The sequence below is a fragment of the Boleophthalmus pectinirostris genome, unplaced genomic scaffold (assembly GCF_026225935.1).
Source record: "Boleophthalmus pectinirostris isolate CB_2022bp ecotype Guang Dong unplaced genomic scaffold, ASM2622593v1 HiC_scaffold_17, whole genome shotgun sequence".
Lineage (NCBI taxonomy): Eukaryota > Metazoa > Chordata > Actinopteri > Gobiiformes > Gobiidae > Boleophthalmus > Boleophthalmus pectinirostris.
The window spans coordinates 21,339,223-21,363,415 of NW_026571115.1; the positions used below are offsets into that span (position 1 = coordinate 21,339,223).

The 24,193-nt window shown below is 38.5% G+C and overlaps 1 protein-coding gene across 1 annotated transcript in view; it reads left to right on the forward strand.

Annotated features, from left to right (window-relative positions):
- Window positions 1-1,721: 1,721 nt before the first annotated feature.
- LOC110171234 (thyroid hormone receptor alpha-like) overlaps window positions 1,722-24,193 on the forward strand; it is a 65,329-nt gene continuing 42,857 nt past the window's right edge. The window contains exons 1-4 of the mRNA XM_055153034.1: window positions 1,722-1,893; window positions 1,968-2,053; window positions 11,798-11,886; window positions 22,798-23,684. The gene's annotated coding sequence lies outside the window, so the exon portion shown is untranslated. The remainder of the gene's footprint in view (window positions 1,894-1,967; window positions 2,054-11,797; window positions 11,887-22,797; window positions 23,685-24,193) is intronic.

The window sequence follows — 24,193 nt, forward strand, 5'->3', positions numbered from 1 at the left end:
TCTTGTATGGCTGTGTGGTCAATCAAAATATGTGTGACATGATGTGAGGATGGTTTACTTGTCATTTTTTCCTCATGTCCTGTGTTATGTGCTTCTTGTCTCAAGTTCTTGTTTTGTTCGAAGCATTGATGTGTGTGTAAATATAAATTAACACGCAGATGTATTATTGCAATAAAAACGACTGATGCAAAGAAGAAACACATGATTTGTTGTCTTATGATTATGAATATTTTATATATTCTGTTTTACTTATTACTTATATTTTACATGTTGGCCTGTTGTTTTCCAATGTTAACATGTCTGACAAGTGACAAACAATGCCATGCATCTTTATCCAGTATTAACATTATATTACTGCATGCATGTCTTTGCAGCAAGAACATTTATTTGAAGACTAAAAACAAAATCGGTGCACTAATATTATGAAAACGCATTTTTCACATATATTTTTTATCAAGAGTTATATAATTAGGCATAGACAATGCAGAGGGCTAGACTTATGGTCAGTAGTGAATCATTCAGATAGCTGCTTATAATAGAGGTTTGACTGAGCTACTAGAGGTTTATTCAAGTTTTGAAGCTTTACTTCATGTCTGTCTCACACAAAAATGTTTATTGAATATGTATATGAAGTTGTATATGAGCTGTGTATGGTAGAAAATTTTACAAAATGTGGTTAAAACTACTACACCTACTCATCAGGAAGCCCAAGGGCCAATAAAAATTCGTCTGCAGGCCATGTAAAATTATTATTGCTAAGGAGAAACTCACTGGTGTAAAACTGGACAAATTCATTGACGATGTTTCGCAGTTGTCCAGCTGACAGCTCAAACATTTTGCACTTTTGACATAAACATAGTTGACCATGCAAAAGATTGTTAGCCTGTCTGTGCCACCATTAGTTCTTTGTACATTAGGATGTCAGTGACATGCAAAGCAATTGTACCTATGTAAGCCTATATCCTCCATATAGGCTGAGCTCCAACTACACACTCATCATACATCATAATAAAGCAGTTAATTCAAAGTATAGTAGTTGTAAATTATTTTTATTTATCTAATTTTGCAAGAGCTAGTTTCTTTAAAATACAACATCAAAAGGTGGCCCGATGACACTAGCCAATCATGTGTGTTTAACAATAAACTATAACCTAGTCTTTATATAGCCTAGTCTGATAGAATGACTGCAGAATATATATATATATATATATATATATATATATATATATATATATATATATATATATATATAAACTAAGTCAAATATTCTCCACCAATTTTAATTTCAAAGTTAAGCCAAATAGATATTGTTGAACATTTGTGTAGGTTACAGGCTTTACAGGCTTTATTTGCAACAAATTTGTATAAACCAGCCGTAGCTTCTAACAGTTGTTGACATTTTGTGTCCCATAAATAGCAGGGCTATAGCAGGTGTGGGCAGATGTTAATTCTCCATTGCTTGATAATAATATTCTCTTGAGTTAGTGTGTCACGAGCTCAGAACTATAAGTCACGACGACACACTTGAGTGCACGCGCCGTGCAGCATCCTATCCCACATTAATTACCACGTGCGCAGCGTTGGTCCGCCACTAGAGCGTGCTGTGGAAGCTCCTCTCCGGAGTGAGGAAACCTCTCCTCCGGCGTCAGCAGCAGAAGCAGCCCGCTCCTCCTGCTCTGCTCCTGACCCGCATTCACCCATACTGTACAGGCAGGGGGAGGACCGAGCGAGCGAGCACAGGAAGCTAATAACCTCTGTACAGTTTGCCTGCACACCGTGGCCATGGCCTTGGAAGTCCCAGGCAGACGCTGCGCTCTCGTCTTTGCTCAACCCACAGCGAATGTTTAAAGGGGCTAACGCGGAAAGAAAAAGAACGCAGTTTGGACTCGGAGGGTAAGCTAGCCTTTATTTCTTTGCATTTCTATTTGATTCTGCTCTGCACGTGTTATCGCGTCTATGTGTTTTAGGTTTCCCGGCTTGAGGCAGAACGTAGAAAGTGTCATTTTACGGCAGTGAACGCAGCGGGACAGCTTTATGGGGACGGCGGTGCAAGGTGAGTTGCTGTCCTCACGTCAACCCGGCCACTGTACCTATAGGTTCATGTAAAGCAGCCTGTCAATTAGCTCTAGCACAGCCAGCTGAGCCTGTAAGAAAAGTATCATTCCACTTGAGAGGCACATCCAATACAGGCGCCAAAAGCTCGCTCAGGTAGGGCCATCAAAATATAGGTGAGTAGTCATATAGCCAAATAAATATGCATTACTTGCTCATTTCAGTTTGTATTGAAACTGAAAACCCATTTGAGTGCTTTGTATGAAACGGAGTGTGATGCCACATAGATAAGGTAGAGGGCAAACTGCCTGGCACTGTGGTTGTTTGCTGCATGCATTTCTATATGGTTCTATATGTGATTTGCTAGTGTGGCCATAGTCCACATTCCTATGTTGTGACATGTTCCGAGTTAGTCTGCATTTGCACAAACTGCTTTTATTTGAGCCGGCTATGTGTTGCAAGATGGCATGACATGTAGAGTGTGGGTTTGGTAAATGTAGGGTTAGGAGGAGACCGATGTGGGAAGGACACAGTGTACAGAGTGAGAGCAACATTCAGATCTGAAGGCTTTAGCTTTGTTGATCTACAAGTAATGCCATGGAAGCACTGGGGGTGGCACTTGTTATTAATAGTGCATCTGTTGCTTTTAATATCGTTGAGGTATTAATTTAATATAAAGAGACTACCTAAATATCCCGGCAGTAAATAGGACGCTTTATCACTCCTTTGAACACAGTTAATGACCTAAACCATGTGTATTTAAAGTGGTGGTTATAAGATTATACATGTCCCCTCCTGCCTGCTTTTATTATGTGTACATTGAGAAACGACATGCCGAGAAAAGCAGTGATAATATCTACGTCGGGTACTTGATGACAGGCACATATATGCATAACATGGCAGTTAAACCGAAAGGCAGAAAACCTGTTCTGAATATTCACCACAGCACTGCTATGAGTTACAATCTATTTACCTACTTCTAATCTACTTCTAATAATAGGTACTCTAAGTATGCAAATAGATTTAATGCATTTCTAAATAGCTGCCAAACTAAATGCCTATCGATAACATGTGTTACATTATTTAAAAAAAAAACAAAACTAAATGCCAACCACTACCTTATTGTTTATTACTAATTACAATACAGTTGCCTATAGATTCTGGACAAATTAACTACAGCAACAACAACAACCTGAAAACAAGATTTGCAGATCAATGTGGAGTTGGCTGGCTTTTGGAATTCTTAAGTACTCCTTAAGACATAATAAATTGTTGCCAACTGTGTAGGTGAATTTATACACGAGATAAACAAACGAACAAACAAAAAGAAACCAGTAATTGAGACCTAGAATTAAATAAATAGAACCAAAACAATGTGATATTGCCATCATATTGTTGACTGTAAAATAAACAAATACATCAAATCATTATTAGCATTTATAATTCTGTAGGTAATCCATAGTTATATCCACTTATTGTACAAATACTATAATTTACTCAAGTCACTTTACCTGCTGTTTATTCCTGTCTATATGCTTCACTGTTCAGTAAGAAAACACTTTGTCAAAGTTTTGTAGCTTACAGCTTTACTCTGCCGACACAGTTCTGTGTTTGTTTGTCTATTGTAAATCTTTTTATCTTGATTTTGACTTTGATTGCATGTTCCTGTTTTCCTGTCGTTCCTGACCTATACATTGCAACACTGTAATTTCACCATTGTCGGACAAATAAAAGTTTATCTTATCTTAATTGTGGTTATATATTTGGATAACTGTGGGGGTTGTTTGAGCAGCTTGGAATTGAAAAAAATAAAGTTTGGGGAAAAAGACCACCACCAAGATTTTAGTCACACTGGCTTTGTTTTTTTTTTGTTTTTTTATGGTTCAGAGAATATTGCACAAATAGTCATTTGCATCAGGATGTTGAATTTTCTGGTTGATTCAGACTTTGCTAAATAATAGTTACTTTGCGGTTCACCAGGTAGAATACAGATGTTATGGAACAAGTAGCATCTCCATAGCCCCTCTCCTCTTTTTGACTTTGTTTGCTCAGAGTGAGATACACTATTTCCATCATTCTCTAGTGCTCTATGCTCACCCTCATGTACAGTACAGGGGCGTACATGGCTATTCATATCATAAGAAGGATTATTTCCTAGTTCACCTGCCACCTGGTTGAAATAAGTTCGCCCAACTGTTGTTTTCCCCCTATAGCATATATAGGAATTAGTCTACATCATCAGGTTTCCCTACTCTCTTGTTTTTTTTTTGTTTTTTTTTAAAGAGAAAAGGGAAATTTGGATTGGGTTGAGATGCTTGGCTTCTTATTGGATGGGCTGAAATGAAAAATGTGACTGGCATAAATTAGTAGCACAGGGAAAAAAGTGAGTATGTTGTGTACATTGACTATAAGCACTAATCTTGTATGCCAGCAGCCAGACGTGACCTCTTTTGACGTCCGCCGCAGCGCTCGCCCCCTCCTCTTTTTATTCCAGCGTACTGGTTTTTTCCAAGGCTTAATGTATAGAGGGAGGAGGGGAGGGAGCGTGGAGGGGCAAAGGAAACATGCCTACCCCTCGTCTCTTCCCAGCTCCCCCTGCCTCCGTCTGAGAGAGGCTGTTACATAACCAGGCTCCTGAGGCAGCTGTTAGCCCCCGTCCCCAGAGGACCACAGCCTGCTGCCGATGATGTCACGGGATGTAAAGGAGGGTGGGGCTAAAGGAAAGGGGGAGGAGTCAGCACTGAACTCGCGCAGGTTCATGTGTTTACCTCAGAATGCGGGAATGTGAGCTGCCCAAGGTGAAAAGGGAGCTCACAGCACGATCCAGGCATGTTTGTCTTTAATTCTTATTGTTACAACCTGTTCTGTGCATTAATAATAACTGAGGAAGCTATAGAATTATGCCAACAGACCGATTTAGACTAGAGAGAATAAGGTTCATGTTCCTTATATTTAAAGTTGGGCCATATAGATCTGAGTTAGTAGCAAATAAATAATCGGCAGCTTACATATTTCAATCACTGTATTTTACATTTTGTTTTATTCTGGACCAAACAAATTTTTTATATGTTGACAATTGACATATTGTTAAAATTGTCATAACCTTGACCATGTAATACTCTATACTCTCACGTTTTTTAATGAAATGTGTTTTTGGTTCAGGCCATAACCAGTAGTCTTAGTATAGTTTTGTTGTAGTTGTTAACATCACAGCTGTAATCTTTCACAAAATGGTCACAACTGCAGGTGTTCAATGTAATAGTGACACTAATGCTTTTAGCTTGTGTTTTGAGTTTAGACATGAACAGAATATGATACTCCCATGTTTATTATCCCTTATTAATGCTATCTACAAGCAAATACAGCACACTAATATTTTTAATACCTGCGAATTGTAATCATGTTATGGTGTACACAGTTTTGTCCTTTTAATATTTTGTGTTTTTTTGGGGTATGCACCTGTAAGAAGAACACACGGCTAAAACCAAGCTTAATCCACCATTTACTCGCATGCTATTTGTGGATTGCTGAACAAAATGTTCATTTTTAATTTCATTTACGTCAGTCCCCAATGCATGCAGTTTAAATTGCTGACCATCTCTTATGGCACTTATCTTAAAAGAAGAAAACATGCTTGTGATTGCATTCAAATGTTAATTCAGTCCTTAAAGCGAGCTCAGCAGTGGGGAACATTCTCAAACACTCCACTAATCTGCCATGTTGAAACTGCTCGGAAGTAAACAGCGCTAATTGGCCTGGTGTGACGGCTTGTGCTGATTAATAAGATGCTCAGCTCAAAGTCATTTGCCGACAGCTCTGGGTCTGTGGAGCTGGCAACAGTAACAGTACAGGTGGGCCAGGAGACACGCTAACTACAGCAGCCCTGTGCATCAGTAGTTATTGTTTACTTGGCTAAATTCATACTAAACTTGTATGTCTATATAATCATATTGAGATTAGGGTTGTTGTTGTCTTTTTGCGTAGATAATAATACACATAGTACAATGGCATTTGTACTGAACACAGAAAGAATTCTTAAAGTTGGACAGAACTAGGCCTGTCACAATAATTACTACCCAACTTATTGTTCAGTATATGTTAGATGGAACAATACATTTTGAGGGTCAGTATTTATCATGGGGACCTTTTCTTTGCGCTAGCAAGGAACTTGTTAGTTTTTATCTGCACTACGATTAAATCTGAGGTATGGAGAGCTGAATAAATAACTTCTATGGCTCATTATAGATACAAACTAACTACTAAAGTGATTTATTCTGCTATTTATTTAGACAGAACTATATTGTACATTTAGAATTTAGTTTTTGGGGATAACCCTGTAGGGTTTTTTGTGTCAGTGACATAGATTTGTTGCAGTATTATTATTTATTGTCTATATTTTCTTCAACAATATATCATACTTCGAAATGTGTTATTGTTAAAGGCCTAGAAACAACACAGATCAGTACTGTAACCTGTACTACACTGGTTTCATACTATATTACTGTTGAGCAGCAGCTTGTGAGAATGTGAAGACAAACAGTGTGAAGATGTTTTTTTTCTTTTTGCGGAGTGCCCATTATCTCCTGGTGTGTGTATACATTTAGCTGTAAAACCGGCCTGACTGCTGTATGTAAAAGCCTTAAGGCCTTGGATCTAACTGCTTTCTGCAGAATGTTCTGTTCTTTGCTCTGAAACCAGGATGATGCTTTTCCTTGGCACCTAATCATGTCTTCTCAAACACTAGACATCTAGCAGCATGGGAGAAATGTGCACTGATCAGGCAAACTGTCTGTCAGCCCAGAAGAACACCGGCCCCTCCTCTGACAGGATATTACACAAAAGGATCTAAATGGGTTACAAAGCACTAGCTCTGTGACTGTGCCAGAAAGCTCTGATCACATTTCTTTGGTCTCAGTGTAATTAGTTGGAGTGCATATGAGGGATATGTAAGAATATGTCCTGTACACAGCAGAAAAGGAAACTGTAGTTTTGATGAATATTATGAAACTTTTTATACAGCAGTAGTTTCAAAACTAGTCAGACAGTTTTATCTGTAGACACTAGACCAGGGGTGGGCAATTATTTTTTCCATGGGGCCACTTGTGGAGGGCCGGGCCAAAATGCTTATCTCAATTCTGCATAATATTAACTGTGTTTCCTTATAAAAAGCACTAAATATCATTATTTTGACGAGCTGGTAAGACTGGTAAGAGTTATGTTATGACTAAACAATGAAAAAAGGAGGTACACAAAATGTCACTTAGAAAAACACAGCTTTGCAGCACTGCAGCTTTAGTCCATGCATAAGGTAAAATTATAAAATATGTTTATTTATAATAATATTTTTTATTTAATTCCAAATTGGCGTAAAGAGGCCGGTCAGAGTCAACCAAAGGGCCAGATGTGGCCCGGGAGCTGTACAATACCCAGGTCTGCACTAGAAAATACTTTTTACTTTATATTTTTAATGTAAACACATTCACTGACATTCAATGATAATTTGACAACAGCAGTTACAGGACCAGAATACCAAACTTTGAGTTGCATTAGAAGTTCAATCTCTCTGGTCTCAGCAATAATTGAAGCTAATTATTATAACTGCATCAGTGCCACGCTGTGTCTGCAATGTCAAACATCACAAATGAGTTCTAAGACAGACACCAGGGAACTGTGCATTCCTGAGGGGCAGAGACTTCAGAAGTGATGAATGAGGATGGACACAGCAATGTTCTTAATCACATGTACCACAATAACATCGTTAGTTTTAAGGAAGTCCTGGTGGGCAATAATCATTTACAACTTTTGGAGAGCAAGTTAGGAATGGCATTAAAATACTGTTGTGAACCTAATAAAACTACAGCTGTTATTTGATCACTCCCTATCCATAAATGCTCTTTCACCAATGTTCTAATATTTCAATGTTTAAACAGTAAACATAATTTAGAACCAAATTTAGACTGAATTCACAGTGTTTGACTGTAAATGATGTCCCTGTGAAGTCATTTCTGTAATAGTCAATTACATGGTTTAGAGTTTAAAAGTTCAGTGATTGAATAGGTTAAATTAGGGTTTAAGTTAAAGGTAAGGCAAGTAGTAACTAGTGACTATCACTCTATGAATGCAAGTTAAACTAATGTCCAAAGGATGGAAAGTGTGCATGTGTGTATGTGTGTATGCGCGTGTGTGTTTTCGCGTGTGTGTGTGTGTGTGTGTGTGAGAGAGCGTTATCAGGGGGTCCATCATGCCAAATGCATGTGCCTGGACAGTCCAGACTGCACAGATCAGATTTGGAGGAGCCTGTTAGCAGCCACACCCTGCAGTGCTTCTGATTGGCTGATGCGGTTGGCACACTTACGGTGGCAGATGCAGTTTTCGCGCTGACATTTCTTCTCCCTCCATCTGCGCCTCAGGCTGTGTACAATCCCTTCTTATGAGCAAGTCCTGGGGGGTGGTGCTGCTGGGGCTATTGTTTTGGTTCTTGAGGATGAAAAGCACTTTGTTAAAGCAGTTACACCATGTACCATGTTGATGCATTATAAAGTTGCACTTGTTTGTACAATCCACTGTTCACAATATGAACATGTTAGATTGTTCAGTGTGGGTATTCTAAATGTGACAGTCTTTGTCAAAATCGGAAGTATTCATTCGCCTGTAACATATAGGCCCTTGTTTATGACATGTAAATTTTCCTGTGTTAGCATGTCACGTGCAACACTTCATGTATGAGAAACCACATGTATGTTCTGTTCAATACTTCCTGTGTCAGTTGACAGATGGCCATCAGATTCCAAAGAGCTGCAGTAGTAAAACACACTTGCACATACAAATGAAGACTACAGAATATGTTTATAGAAACTGATAAATCTGATGAAATTCTTAAACTAACTAACTTTAAACTAAATTCTATATAAGAAATGTTATTATTGTTATTCAAATCATTAGTTCATTTTATTATTAGAACTATTGATATATAATTAATCGACATATTGTATCTGTCTACGTTTGCTCTTTTGTTCATTTACAAGGCAATATATGGAAAACCTTCCTTGTGTCTATCTTCACATCTAAATATTTGTACAAATGGTCAAACTTGAGTAGGGAAATTGCAGGAAATTGTTATGCTCCCAGTAGTGAATGAACAAACTCCTTTAAATTGGGTCAATTGGTCTCAAAGGAATCATTCACATTTTTGTAAAACTTGAATATATTTTCTGAACAGGGCACTCTTGTTTAGAATAAACCAAATAAACGGCAAGTGATAATAGTTATTCCACAGTAATTTGGTAGTTACTTTTCCTGACAGAACCCACTTCAGTTATCCTGTTTTGTGACTTGAAGGTGAGGTAAACTAGTTTGTGCTGTGTACTCCTCAGATTTTCTTGAAACTGTATTGAGTCTAATATTTAATGGATCAAACACTGTTGTGATAGAAAGCAGGATGAGGAGCTCTCCCCCGTGAGAGTACAAACACCACTGGACTCTTACAGCTTGTGTAGCACTCAGACTGCTCACAGATCCTCGTCCTCTGTGAGAAGGAACAAAGCTGGCGTCTGCAGTAGCCACAACAGGAAGTGCTGCTGCCCTTACATTAATGCACGGCTGAAGTAGAGTGGAGCTTTCCCCTTCGTCTCAGCTTGTACAGCCAAACTCCTGCCGAGGAGAATATTTTCCTGGCTCTTACTATCCAGAGGGAGAGGTAATGGAGTCTAGTACTGTGCGGAGAACCCAGAGCCAGATCAACAGAATGCTGAAGGGAACTGGGAAAGGTCATGACCCAGACGGGGATCCAGCAGCAGTGCAAGCATTTGGCATGGCTTCTCCCTCTGCTGGAGCTATAGCCAGCCCCTGTATGTCTAATGGATTGATTCAGACCACAATAAAAGTGCTGTGCATTTTCTCTTGGTCCTGCTTATCAGATAACCTCTTAAACATGAATGTTACATTAGGAGCTCTCTCAGGAGGGCATTGTAAACAAACAGGGCTAGCAAGTGTAATGGTGCAGCTTGATGGGGTCATTTTCTGTTTAAAGGTTAAACATGATGTGTTCCTAGCCTGAAACATTCAAATATTTACTACTTTCACACTTCTAGTGGTAGGTACATCAAAACATAAATTTAAAGCCACAAGTGGAGATAAAGGACCTTGCCCTTTTTACTCGCTGTTTTTCCATTTCTTTCCATTTCTCCAACAGCAAAATTATTCAAGGCACAGTTTGCTCTTTGATAGTGTATAATTCATGTTTGCCCTTGAATTATACACCATTAATGGGTCTTTTCATGGTTAGGTTTTAGGTAAATAAATATTCTGATCGGACATTGGTGGATTTTTAACTGAAATACTATATAGTTGTGTTTTGCTCCAAACTAAAACTTCATTGTTATAGCTAAAACAACCAGTCTTTACCATTTCACTTTATAGTAGTTTAGCTGCTTTGAAAAATGGTATATCTAATCTAATGTTTGTGTAACTGCTGGGCAGAATCCATAGGCAGTGTTGTGCGGGACATTATGTGTGAGGAAATGGAGGCCTAAGGCAGTGACATACAGTAAATAGGAGAGTCCGCTTCAACGGCAGACGCTCCACTCAGTAAATGGAGCAGACAAACACAAGGTCAGGAAGGGGTCGTGAGATGTTTGTTTTGTAATTAAGTCTTTTGGGTGAGGTTTGTCTCGGGTGAAGCCATGCTGGTCTGTGCCCTCTCCCTTTTAGAGGCACACTGAGCTGCCGATGCAGTGTTAAAGTCCAGCGCTCTGCACAATTGTGAAACTCAGGCCGGTATCAGAGCCATGTGATTAGAGTTAAGGCACGAGCTGACCCTCTTAGAAAATAAAGAGTCTGAACATTCAGATCACTTTTTATTTAAACTAAATCAGCTTAGCAATTTAACAAAGGCCTCCACACACAGTGCAGCTGCTGCCACATATATTCTGCACATCACATGATTTCTAAAAGACCAATTCACAGCTGAAAGAGCAGAGTGATAGAGTGATAACACCCATCACTTCACCCAGCACATCTAGGGACTGCAGTGGCTCAAGAGGTTAGAGCTGTTTCCCACCACCAGAGCGTCGTCTGTATAGTGTATGAGGAATGAGTAAGTGAGTGAGTGGTGTTGGTCTGAGGCAAATGTGGCTACAGAAGTAGCTTTCCACCACTGAGTGAATGAGTGAATGAATGTATTGTAGTTCTTTGAGAGGCTTTGACAAGGCTGTAATGAACAATGCAAGTGCATAATTATTCCACTCACTTTGTGTCACCTGTTTCAAGTCAGTGGGACCATTTTAACTTCACTAACTCCTGCATGATTGCGTTTTCTTGCAGCTATTATCGCCAACGGTGTGCAGTGTTTTACATTAGATTTTCTATCAAGGATCCTATTTCCTGAAGCTAGTGTAGAGCTCAGTACACCTTATAATGGAACCAGTTCTTCCACTTGGCTGTCAGTGAGACCCAAGATTTTCTATTTTCTGTCAGATCAAACACACCACTGTGACCCTCCCCTTAACTGTGAGCTTCACCAACTTAACCATTATCACAGTATACAATGTCCATATTACAAACCTGTTGTGCCAGCCAGAATATTAAATACTATGTATTATATGACTTTAAATGTACTTCTTTTTGTCCAATTCTGTTTTTACGTGGTTGGAAATATAATTTTGTATTTCTTTTAATCAAAAGTATTTTTCTGCATTTTTTGTTTGACACATTTGTCAAACTAAACGTTTTATTTTCCCTTTTCCAGACTTTCCATACCAGGAATTCATTAACCAGGATACTCAGCAAACCCATGTTGAACTCAGCCAAGACAGGCCTTCATCTTCTCATAACCCGGTGGGTACTCAATTCACAGTGAAATATCAGGTTTTCAAAATGTTTAAATTGTTGTCTGTGGAAGCTTGGAATGCCTTTCTATATTTGTTATTTTCTTGTTTTTTTTAATCTTGGAAATCATGTTCATTCTAGTCCTCTCTTCCCTCTTGCTTCTCAAAAAGTGTTCCCTCAGAAGCGCCACTCGGCCTCAGCTCTGACACAATGACTTGTGACATATTGTGACATAATGGAAGTTGTAGCGTAATATGATTCAATATCTTCTGTCCACTTATTTTCATACACACATGATTCACTTCACATTGTCCATGTTTTCCTTGCATCGATTACAGGTTTATGGACTTTTAACACTATGTAATAGCAATTACATATTGTTTTAAAATTCAGCTGTGGTGGAAAGTGACAAATTAAAGTAGTAAGTACTGTACCGTACTGTAGTATAAATTTTAGGTATCTGTACTTTACTTAAGCAGATTTTAAAGTTGATACTTTTTACTTAGAATTGACTACATTTTAGAGCAGGTATACTTTCTGCATTGCATTTTTGAACATTACAGAAAAGTAAAAGTATTTTTAATCATAGTTTTAGCCCTGCTGAAAAAATGAGAGGTTAATTTGAATATGTTCATAGTTTGAGTGAACACAAATATACACAAATAAAAATGGCTGGAAAAATATCAATTCAGTTGTTTCTGTTGAACAAAATTCAGCACAAATCTTTATCAAAATCTCTGTATTTTAAGCTTTATAAGACCTCAAAATCTGCACAAAATACTTTTTGCTCTAAGTACATTTTTAAATGGGTACTTAAATACTTTTACTGAAGTAGATTTTTTGTCTAGAGTGGGTTAAAAATAAATACGTTTTACTTCTTTTTCCACTCCATTTCGAGCAACAATCTTCATTTGTATGAGTTGTATGAATCACACTCAAATAGTACAGATTGCATTAATCTCTGTACCACTTTCTATTTGTTCTGCTGTGACATAGCTGAAAATAAAGAAATCATCATCAGAAATCATTTGATACTTTTACTGGAGTATTTTATTGCTCAATTATCTGTACTTTTACCTATGTAACAAAATTGAGTACTTTCAGAATGTACTTTCAGTATGTCACCCTCATTTTCCCCATTTCACGCCATAGCAGCTCTCTGTCCAATAAAGCCTTCGGATCCAAATAAGTGACGGGTCCTTGTCAGTCCTTCTTTAAATTCACAAATTAAACCTGAACTCTTCCACAACCCATTAACAAATAACTTATGTAAACACAAACAAGGACTAAATCAGAGGGAAAAGAAATGGGTTTCTTGGTTTTAATTAGGTGCTAGAAGTGAAGGCATGCTCCCTGACCTTTTATCGCTGAAGCAGCTCAAGATAAGCCAACAGCCACACACATACATTATTTCACTAATGACTTCGATATAGTTGCTAATTAACACCTATCTAAACTGATAAGCAAATTTTCATAATTCAAAGCAAAATTACCACAATGCAATATTTTATACATGAAGATTTCCATAACTTCACTTCACTAAATATTTGAGATACTGAACTCTCCCCAACCTTCAAGTCCCTTAAATATTGCATTCATGAATTTGGGTTTTGAGCTTGACACGAACATACAAGCACATGACAGCCACAAAAGAAAAAAAAAATACATTGACCTACATAAGATGGGCACAGAGAGAATGGCGGTGCAACACTCGCTCTGAATTAGTGCAGAATGAAGACTGTTTTACCACTGAGTGCCAAGGATGTTTGCACATAGTAAAGAACACTGCAAATATCCAACATTAATGGCTAAGGGAGACCCTCAGTTAGAGGTGGGCCATATATCAAATTATCAATAATATTTTGAATGTTATTTCAAAGATGTATCAAAATGCTACAAATGTGAGAGGACACATTTTACAGTCCTTTCACATTTCTTTGATACTTAAACCTAAAACTATTTAATTTAATGACACATTTTAAATGTCCCATCAGACTCTCTTCTACATTAATTTTCAAAAATTGAGCAAAAATACTAGCACATGGGCACAGAGAGTGACACTTCCATAGACTTTTGGACCACCAGACTGTACTGTAATTGGCTGTTCTAATTTTTATATCTAGTTGGGAATGTGATTACATATTTGAATGCATGAGCATTTACACAAATAGAGCCAAAGGTAAAATATTAAAACAAAAGACCCACCAACTATCATGTGTATTTTTATGGCTTAATGGCTTAATTTTGGGAGTAATCGTGATGCCTTTACACTCCTCTTTAAATCTTTGAATAAAATGACAGGCTTGCTGCTCTGCTGGGGATCAGTCAAATGAGCCATGATTCATCTAAATAATCCCCAGACATTTGGTCCATCCAGAGAAAAAGGCCGGTGCAGGAGTGAGGATCTATATGCTCTCATTCACACCACAGCAAAGCACTAAGAACCTCCAACCCCAAGGGCAATATAATCGTTTGTTATGCACAGTTTCCCTCTGTGATATCATGAATGTGTCATTCTAGCCGTGCATCCCAATAACCAATGTTAACAACAGGAAATAAGGCTCTTCTCTCAGCATGCCTGAGTAATTTGTACTGGCAACATGGGAATTATCAAAGATGAGAAGAACCAGGTGCTTCAAAAATACTGCAGTTATCAGAGCACACAGCACCTGCGTGTCAAAAAGGAAATACTCTAAACAGGATTTTCCATCACTAGGGATGTAATTGCAAAGATCTGCAGATTATTGATTGCAAAACAGATGTGGAATATGTTTAGTGTGTAGTTTGACTGAACAATGCATCTCTAAACAACAATGGTCAGATATGATGACTGACTAAAGGATTTCTACCTAGAGAAACCCTCATTGCTCATAAAACTGGAATCAGCCGCCAAACACCACAACACTGCGACACATCTGGCACTCATCCCAGAGATTTACAGTCAGAGGATGCTGCAGAACAGAGGAAGAGAAATGTTGCTGTTGGAGAATATCAGAGTGCTGTGCTTTGATGGAATTGACATGCGGCCTTTTGATATGCCCATCTGTGAGGCTTCTCTCTCCCAGTCGATACCTCAAACTCTGGCAGCCTCCTCTCTAATCTGTATTTAAGTCGATACATTGGATTACTTTTTTCAGATTTTGCCAAGAAGGGTCAGGAAACCACCAGCAAATCAAGTTTTCTATCCGTTGCCTAGCGCCGTTTTAGATTCTCTCAGAGATCTTTCTTTGTCTTACTGCTCAGTCTTAAGGTATCAGCACCAAGTGATTTAAGAAGCAAACCAGTTCTCTCTCATCTCACTGTTTTGACCTTTAGTGCACCATTAACACAGAATTGCACTTAGCCCTGTACATACTGTGTGGTGGATAGGGCCAGGTATCATACCAAAAAGATACTCTTGGCAATATGTTGATACAACAGCCTACGATATTTATACTGTATCATTAAATTAAACAATACTATATCGATATTTCAATATTCCTGCACACCCCTGGTGATGAATTTTATTCAGCATATCTACTTGTAATATAAACAGTATAAAGATTGAAGGAATTATTTGTATGCAAGAGATTTCTTTTGTTTTTTATGTATAACAGCGTTTCTTACAATGATTTCCTATCATCAGGGTGTCCCTGCCAAAACAAATATAGAATATTTTTACCGCTACTCTTTCCAACACAAGGAAATATGCTGATGAGTGGATTTATAGGATAGGATATATCTAATTATTAATGACTCATGGTGATGGGCATAAAAACAGAGAAATATTGATGTGCTACAAACATAGTTTATACGTTGCTAAAAAGATGTGAGCCAGGCGATAGTGGATACTGCCATTATTGGTTTTGTAATGTAAGAGTTACTTTAAATGGTGCTTAGTAAGGCTACTTTCATCATCACACAATAATGCAAAAGTAACCAAAACTAATAACCACAAACTATAAACTTGTATTAGTGCCATAATTACAACCCCATAATTAATGTTCTTTAAATTCAAGATTATTTTTGTACTAAGTAGCAGATTTGTCAATGAAATGTTTTAGTTCATCAACCACCACAAATTCTGTAACTTTAGAAAGTGACTGTTGTGTTATTACTCATTGGCAAGTATAAGAGCTGTCTGTAAACAGCAATATTAGTGTTTTTATTTTGTGGCCACATTAAAATGCATGAGACAGAACATATATATCGGTTGTGTGCAGAACAATTCAAAATATGTCATCCTGGAAGGGTGTATTACATTAATGTTTACATAAAAAAAACAAAAAACTTTGAGTTCTGGCATAGAACACAATGTTCTTTTCTGTTAAACAACCTTAAGAAACTAAGCCTTCAGTGATAGTGCTCCAGCATATACTGTCTGATGGACCACATTCCCCAGTAGTTATTTGACCTTAACCTTTGTGTTCTTGTTTTATGTCTTTTGGGAACAGCCTCTGTGATGCTCAGCCTAGTATATTAAAACTGAATCCACCCTAGAGATTTGCAATGTATTTCCAGCACTTGATGTGTATATTGTGTGCACATGCATTTGTAATGTGGGCCACAGTGCATTGTGTACTGCTGGGTAAATCAAAGCTCAGCGGGGTCTCACCTCTGTGCTGTTTACCCACACACGATATTATCACAAGCCTGTATGTATTTGTGCATGTGCTGATGATGATGGCGAGAGCTCTTCCTTTGTGTTCTCTGTTTATTTGTGTGAATCCCATTTTGAGCACCTCATCATATCATCAGTGGCTTTCTTCTTATGAGGAGACGTGATTAGGGCTTTGACAGCACAACAAACACAGCAGATTAAAATATGAAGGATTAATGAAGCTGTTGACTAAAGCTGCTCAGATCACTCTTTGGTCATCTGCTATTACGTTCTATGGCTCATTTACAAAATGCAAACGTCGTGTCGCTCTATAGGTCTGGATAATCTGATGTGAGGCCCTGATAATTCTGTCCGACTGCGAGACAAGTGAAGCCTTGTTTGTGTGGGCAAAAGCCCCAGCAACAACCCGTAAGGCGGTGTGTGCGCTCTCTCTTTCTCCTAATGTTGCATGATTGATTTAAATGGTAAGATTGCAACAGACAGCTGACCGCCGCGTGAACTCTTCGTCAGGTTAGGGTCAGGGGGGCATCCTATAGTGGAACAGCATTTGTGTGATGACCTAATTTAACACTGAGCATATCTCAGGGGCATTAAGTGGTTGACATAGTGTTTTGGTATAGATATTCTACGGCTGGGTGTGTAGACCTGCCTTTTGGCTCTTAAATATCTCTTTGTGTGTACGGTTTTCAAAACGATTTTAAAAAGCACATGTACTGGAGTTTGGTCCTTGTGATCGTCAGGCTGACTGTTGCCACAGGGCTTCTGTATGTCTCAGTGCAATTAAACAAATTGCTCCATAGTTGTAAAACGCTTGAATAAACCCCAATTTACTTTAACTGAAGTCACATTTATGAGAACACTAAATGAAGTGTGAGGCTTCTGTTTAAAATGGTGTGCTACAAGTATTATTTCTCAACTCTGGTGGGTCCCTGGCATGAACACATGAATGTACAGCTGCTCAGACCTGTGAATTGTCTATGGAGCCGATCAGCTGGTGATCGAAGGATTAGGCAATCATCAGTATTTTGCGCTGAGTAGTAGAGCAGCAGTTATGAAAACTTAATGAGACAGTGACTGGTCATACTTCAGAAAAAGTGCTAAGAATGACAGATCGCAGATATCATGTGATTAGTGCTGTTAACTGGCACCTACTGCATGCTAGTGTCTTCTTCATTCTGGAGCTCTGCCATAGAGAACAGTGTGACAGTAATTCTAGTGCCAGTTTAGCAGGGCCATATTAGCCACACAGCATGGAGTGCTATTCACACAGAAAGAATACGTTTCATCACAATTACAGATATAGTGCATTTCGGAGCGCTATAGTTGAATCATTTCCAGTTGGGTGGAGTTGCTGAGCTGAACGATTTTTTCTGTTTTGGATTTTCAAACTTTCATACGGTTGCTATGCAACCTAAGCAGATGGCTCCATCTAATCCACAGATTTTCACAGTCTGCTCCCTTTGTTTGCTCTGCCTCTCATCTTCCTCCTCTGACATGGCTGTGTGGACCCTGGGCTTCATCTTGACCTATTGCCCCTGTGAACTGTGACTGTGCTTTTACAGGCTCATATCAGCACAGTTCAGTGGGGCTGTCCCAACGCGGGGCTCTTATACAAACATGTCTGACGTCATTCAGTATACGTTTAGCCAACTGCATTCATGGAAAGAGTACACACCTAATCAATCAATAAAAAGGTAGTCCATTAAGACATCACTGACCAATTAGCCAACTAGGCAAAGATGATCAATAAGCACATGTACTATTACAGGCACATGTTTCATACTGCGGATTACAGACTGACTTGCTGAATCCTCTGTCGTGTGGTGGGTCCGTGGTCATCCCATGGCCTCTGTAAACCCTCTGCTTGTGAGTGCAACCTAGGCCTTTCAGTGCGACAGGCTCAGCTCTGTTTGTGTTTGCTAGAGGGGAACATAATGCAAAGAATGTAGGCTCTGTTTATTCTGGAGTGCTGTATACACACATACATCCACTTGTGAATCAAAGCGCCACTCTTATGGGCGCTTAATAGTGTTCTTTGTCTTGTTTTTATGCGTGACTCCACACACATGCACTGTGCATGTCCTCTGATGACCTGCTTTCACAATGGCCCCTCAGGTCATATAGGCGCTGGTCATATAGAGTCTGTGTGAAGCATGCAGCCGTCATGGACGTCTCGCCACTCTCTCACCAAGTAAATATTGACACAGGGTCATTTTACACATGTTCAGGGACAGGACATTACAGTGAGGGGCTGCTCTATATTATACCAAATAGGGATGAGATATACCGGTTCCAGTATTGGAACTGGCTGACATTTAAAGATTTTTTTTTTTTGCTTTTAGATTATTCTTTTAGATTATTCTTTCATGTTATGCCCTGATGACAGTTTTCTAGTCAAAACGTGTTAGCGTAGAGTTTTTAATAAATTCAAGCATTACCAGGCATGCATCAGACAATTTTTCTTTATTGGAAGAATTCTTTCAGCCCTGCTCCAGTCTGTGAGTGCCCATGTGTCAATCCCAGTATCTCCTCCTCCTCTGTTATTATATATTTTATTATTTTATTTATATTTTAATTATTTTATTTGTGCATTTTATTTCAACTTAAGGTAATTTGTGGACCTTGTTATGGATTTTAAAAGCTAATTACAGTATTGGTATACGAAAATCAGCCACTGTAGCAGGCAAATTTCAGATATTGGTGTTGGCTGAAAAAATCCATTACTGCCCATCCCTAATATCAAAATAGTAAATGGATAACTGAACATTTTCTAGGTCATGTTCAATTATTGTATCTGCCTATTCATCCAAGTTTGTGTAATGGATTTGAGTCAGTAACTTTAGAGGGGCTCTATTGTGATACTGTGCTATGATAAGAAGGTCTCCAGAGCAAATGTCAACAGTATACCACACCAGACACAAAGCAGTGTGACTATTTAAGAGATTGTATGTCAATGTGTATTATTCAAATTAGGACAGATGAAGAACATGTTGTTTTTTTGTTTTTTTATCCCGAATCTGTATCAGACCAACCCTAGCCTCTATCATTGCTCTCACCTCACTTCACCAAGCTCTTGTCCAGGTCCTTCCCCTCAGACTTTGTTGTCTACTGTGTACAACTTGTACTACTTTCACCATTATTCTGACATTATCACATTATCCTGCTGGTATCACGTCGCACTCCAGTGACACTGAGTGGCTTTTAATGAGCCCACAGATAGTGGCGGGGGGCTTTGACACTTTGACATTAATGGAAAATTAAGTCAGTGACTACAGTGTACAGTTGTACAGCCCACCAGCTTGACTTCTCGTGGGGTTTGCTATGGTTGAGGGGCACATTTAGATACAATTTCTCTGCAGCTCTTCTACTGTTGATGTTTCATAACAGATTAATGTAAAGATTTTGGATATAGTAGTGTTTGGATATAGATTTAGAAATATTAAAATATTGAAATTCTTGTTTTAGAGAAAAGTCAAATACATCAATTTTTTGGTGTGATACTTGAACTTCCTCAAGACAAGCTGATACACATATGCTCTGAATTGTATATTATAAAAACAACATTACTGAATCAACAGTGTTATTTTATATTCAATGATTCACCAGTGCCACATAGATAGACTTCAGTAATATCAAAAAGGTCACTACAAAGGTCAAATAAACTTTCAAAACTCGCATCTTGCATACAAGTGACCTATTCTTTGATTATTTTCAAGACTTGGTTACAACCGATAGTAAAAGCCACCATCTTACCACAACATGATAAGACATGAAAACTTATATGAGCACCAATATTGAATATCATTAATCTTCTTGACAACATATCTTATGTACATGCTCAAATTGTATTTTTACATGTGTCCTAATCATGGGATTTCTCTTGAGGCTGTTTGGAAACCGCATGTGCCTGATGATAAGTCATATTTTCTTAATGATATGTGCTAAGTTTTATTTATTTGTCTGGACAGTTTGTCTTTCAACTACAGTCTGTAGGCCCAGTTTGTGGAATAGATTCTCTGCACAGTGTGTTCTGTTACTAATAGACATATCACTTCAACTCTTTGGCTAACAAGCATATAACCCCAATTTCACTTACCATCGTCTGACTAAATTAAAACATGCAAATGGCGCCAGTATGCATGTTCTTATCTTGATTTTTGTACTTTACTGCTGCTTCTAGGAAATTAAAACAGATATTGCAAAATTTGACTTTGGGGGTCTTATGCAACCTGGTTCCAGTTTAATATAATACAATGTATAGTTTGCTGCAATCAAATCAAAATTTCAGTGGTCACAATGGTCAAAACTTAATATCCTGCTTTATTATGAAAACTGTAGATTAGATCTCTACAAACATGCTCTGAAATGCATGGGGTTCTTGTTTAAGTTTGGCTATCTTCTCTCAAATGTTAATGCTCTTGGACATGTTTAAAATGTGAATACAACTTTGAACGCAATTCAACTATGAAAAATGTTTTGCAAATCTAATTGCACCATTCTCAGAAAAAAAAAATGCAATTCAAAATCATTCAGCAGAAATGCATTGCATAAAATTATACGTAATGTATTTTGGGTAAGAGGGTGAAACACTGACCTTTTGGACATATTTTTTTTATTTTTTTTACTGTACATAGCTGACTGATTGAGGGTAAGTGACTCTTTATTGGCTGTTAATCGGACTGTGCAGATTTCTTTACACTGTGACATTTCCTGCTAAATGGCTGACACATGGCTGACTAACAGCTTGCAGTGAGTGTGTTTGTCAGTGCAGCCACTGTGGCTTGGTAAAAGTCCTTTTTCTTATTACAGAAGGTACAAATTGTTCCAAATGCATGTTGCCTCTGGACCATGCTGTCTCTCCATGAGATTAATTGTGATCTCTTATTCATTTGGCATTTCCTGGCCTTGTTAATTAGCCTTTCCAGAGCGCTCCCGCTTGTGTTGTGAGGAAGGATACGCACTTTTTGTTATTGTATCTTGGGAACATAGTGCAGGGGAAGTATGGAGCTTATAGTGGAGCTTTTGAGTCTGTTTGCGTGTGTGGGCGGGAGTGTGCCTCTGGTGCATGTAATTGAATAGGAGAGTGAAGTAGTGTATTTATCTGCTGAAGTTTTCACGGGTAAAGTGCCAATAAGTGCCATGACAACTTTAAGAGAGCAATGCAGAAATGCGAACAAACAGGGACTTCACAAGGAAAGTGAATTGTGATTTATGCAAATGTTGTTGAAGGAAATGTTCCAAAGCAATATTGAAAGTGTAAACAATAAGCATTATAGTGGCACCAAGTTTGTGCGTGTGTGTGTGTTTGAGAGAGAGAGAGACCCAGCCCAAGAGCAGCATGCACAGATGGAACTAGATTAACAGGGAATCTGTGTCTGTACATTGTGTTCATTCAAATGTGGGTTGCCAACAGCCGCCCTGCACTTTGCATACAGGGCAAATGCTGTATGTTGCTGGCCATAACATGTGCGACTGTGGCTTTGTGTGCTTTTGACCTGCAAGAGTGTGTGCTTGTTGCCTCATTTCTAAACATGAGTCACTACAAACTTAGTACAAGTAGTGGGTGGATTACTTATTTGATATATACTGGACTATACTGGAATCAAAAGCAATTTCATAGGTGGAGAGAATAATTGGAATGGTGAAAGTGAAACTTGTTCTTTAAACTAGTCCTACATACAGGCCTGGCATAACAAATTTTGAAGCACAATATATTATAGTATACTGCGATAAACAGTTATATTGAAACTACTTTATGCCACTGATACAAAAACAGTTCATTAAATAGTTTCATTTATTAAAGCATTTATAGTTTGTAGTCTGTAGTTTGTAGTGTCATCAACCTTTGAATTTGTTTGACATATATTTTTCTTTGATGCTCTTTTTTGTTGACCGACATGTGTTAGTTAGTGTTACAGAGCATACTGCTGTGGGGCAGGTGCTCTGTATGTGTGATGTGGTCTCTGTGTGGATAAGTCATCTCAAACAACAGTGTTAAATACATTTGCCTCGCTTCTTTTGTCTTTAGTTTGTTCATGTTCATGTAAGCAACCTGGGACACAAAGATAGTTTTTATCTTCACACAATATTCATCTGAGCATCTTTGGAGAGCTGCAGTACAGTTTACCCAATTTTCACTGTATGTAGACTTTTTACTGACTCAAAAACACCACACGTTATACTATATGCACATTTTGGCATGTGATAGTGGCAGAAATAGCCATCCATTTTGAGTTCTGTATGATGTATGAAGAGCAGAATGAAACTATTTACTTCTGCTACCCTGACTCTAACCCTCTTGTTTGTTTTGTCTTCTACAGGTGCTTCTAAAGACAAAGACCTCCCACATGTGAATAGGCAGAGCTCACACCTTCTCTGATGGACACTGGACAAGCACCAGCATTTTCATTTAAGAGATCCCCGAGTGAAGACAACACAAAGATTGATACAACAGCAGTACCTCACAGTCAACCTCTCACCTTTCTCAGATCCAGTCAGAGCCCTCTACTCGACTTTCTACCTCCCAGAGAAAGAAAAAAAACACAATAGGGAATTTATTTTCTGCTATCGGATCTCTCAGTCTCTTACTTTATTGTGCAACATACTATCCCTATACCTCAGGGAAAGTGTCCCACTGCCTACCTCTTCCACCGACAGCCAACCTACTGGAAACAAGTCCACAACTCTGACCTCTCAGTGCTGGAAGCGTGACAGAACCGCGATTGCCTCTCAAACTCACAACACCACAACTGTGACCACCACCCACGACCTTTGACCTACCTGCCGGCTCTACGATAAAAACACACATGAACCTCAAGAAAGCATAGCTACCACCCACCGGCAGCTACGCACTTGCCGTAACCTCATCCTCTGGTTGTAATGATAACAATATTCCTGGCAGGCTATTACAATATACCTCAAGACACAGAAGGGAACAGTGACTTGTTCGGTGCATTACTTCTCTACACCTCAGTATCTGCCCATTTGCCTTAGAGGCAGAGGTATAGCAACAGTAGCCAAGGAGGCCTCCCGGAGAACAAGCTACAGCACTCAGGAGTAGAACCAGCCGGAAGCTTCACAGCAGTCGCCCTGTAGCATTCATCAACACATGTCCATATTCACTCAACTCAGGGGAAGACACAACTACACCAGACCCATACCTTCAGACGAACAAGCCAGTATTTGAAGTGAAGAGAAGAATGCAATGGTAAGTCTTTTTCCCCTCATTTCCTACAAGTGTTTATGACCTGACATTTACTTCCTGCTGTGGAGCTCTTGCAACAGAAAAAGCCAGGCCGTATATAAAAGTAATATAGTGTGGATAAGGGTATTCTCTGTACTCTTTCCTGTTATTACAGAAAGATCAGGTCTGCGGTTTTAATAATTCCAATGCTATCTTTTCATTTCTTTATATCAATAACTGACATTCAAATGGCATTTCTGCCTTATTAGATCATAGGCAGTAGGATATAGTTGGACAGAGATTCAGAGGAGGATGGAGAAATGCTTAGCTGTAAAGACGTGCACTGTACTTGAACAATAATATATGATTTTGTGTTCAAAGAATGATAATTAGAAACACATTTGCATTTAGAGTCTAGTTTAAACAAATATATTTCAGGAAGAGAATTTCCACTTTTTACAATTATACTACAGGGGCAGTGTTTGGAAGTTTTGGATAGTTAGCTAGGGCATTTAAGACTAGTTAATATTTCA